This window comes from Pelobates fuscus, chromosome 2 (assembly GCF_036172605.1).
Source record: "Pelobates fuscus isolate aPelFus1 chromosome 2, aPelFus1.pri, whole genome shotgun sequence".
Taxonomy (NCBI): Eukaryota; Metazoa; Chordata; class Amphibia; order Anura; family Pelobatidae; genus Pelobates; species Pelobates fuscus.
This window is the reverse complement of record NC_086318.1, coordinates 385,049,995-385,051,863: the sequence shown is the minus strand read 5'-3', so window position 1 is coordinate 385,051,863 and position 1,869 is coordinate 385,049,995.

The window sequence follows — 1,869 nt, the reverse complement described above, 5'->3', positions numbered from 1 at the left end:
GGGGGGGGGGGGGGGAGGGAGGGGGAGGAGAGGAGAATAAAATCATTTCAGAGTTTTTTTTATAATGTACCATGTTTTTGAAATCGTCAATCTATTTTGTTACTGTCCAATTAAAATGTTCTTTTAAAAAATAAATAAAAAAAATTTAGACTTTAGATTCAGTATTTTCTTCTAAGCAGCTTCTTGAGATTAAATGTTGACAAATCATCTTTAATATATCTCAAAACATCTCTCCAAATTGTAACATAACTAGTTTTACCAAGCATATGTTAAGTTCCATGTGCATTTTGATTGCATCTTTTTTTTTTTTTTTTTTTAATTATCATTTACAATTCTGTTTTTTACAACTATTTGTTTCTAGGTTCCTAAAAGGATTGTCATTATAATTTTGAATATCTTAATATAATATTAATGTTATGACACCTCCTTATTTTTGTAATTTATGCATATAGATATTTTGGAAGAAATCACTTGTCTATCCTTCCCACTTCTCCATTCTGTCAGCCATCTTTATGCAGTTTAGGTCAGACTGTCAATTGTCTCACTCAATGCTTGCTATTATGCAAATGTTTGAGGTTTAAAATCACCTGACTGTTAAAGGGACACTATATTCACCAGAACAACTACAGTTCCCTTCAGGCTTTTTTCATGCAAACACTGCCTTTTCAGATAAAAGGCAGTGTTTACATTGCCCCTAGGGACACCTCCAGGTGGCCACTCCTTAGATGGCCACTGGAGGTGCTTCCTGGGTCAGTGCTGCCGAAAAAGCAGCCCTGACGTTCAGCGTCCCCACGCTCTGCATGGAGACGCTGATTTTGAACCAATGCATCTCTATGAGGAGGTCCTGATCGGCCAAAATGGTATTTGGTCCTGCCCCCATGCTGATTTGAGCCAATCCAATGCTTTCCCTGGGGGAAAGCATTGGATTGGCTAAAAATCGGCCATTTTGATGTCACAAAGGGGGCAGAGCCAGCGCCGGCGAACCTGCGCGCACCTGGAAATAAGGTAACTTTTAAATGTTATTTTTATAGGGGTCAAAGGGGGGGCACGCCACCTAAATGGTGGGTTAAACACTATATTGTCACGAATACATGTTTGTGTTCCTGACCCTATAGTGATCCTTTAATATTGCAGGCAGAAAAAGCACACGATTTTCAAAAGTTGCAAAATAAAAACTGTTGCAAAATGGGTCATATAAGTGAGAGTATAATCCAAGATACATAGAGATGGCTTTTTGAAAGGGGGAGTGTGAAAGTTAGGCAAATAATGATTTTTTTTTAAAAGTGCTATATACATGAACTTAAGACATTTTATTTATTCCAGAAAAAGACTTCCTTATGAAATTTGTTCCCACAGTCCCTGAACTAACAGCACTGAGTGATCAGCTTTTAATTCACAGCCTGGCTCTATGCCTCCCTGCCTGTCCTTTCCTTCTAATGCAGGTTGTTTTGTTGTTCAGATCTCTCAGTGCTGTCTGTGGCTGATAAGGAAGCATACATTTGATAAGGAAGTCTATTTCTGGAGTGAAGAAGTATGGCTAAAGAGGCAGGCTTATGGTGCAGCATTATGCAAAACCTTTATTTTATGCAAAACCTATAAATATTTGAGCGCTCAAAAAAATACAGCAGATTAATAAGACCAAAATCAAATCCATTAAAGTAGAGTTCATACCAGGAGTGCCCGTTTACAGATATACATTTTAGTTATCCTATAAGAGACGAACTTTACCAAAGAGCACAAATAAATACATAGAGTAAACCACACAAGCTTCTTGTGGCCAGTTTATATATAAAAAAAAATAAAAAATTATTTACCAGAATAAGAGTTCACATTTATTTGCTTTCTAATTTATAAAAGTCTTGATAACAG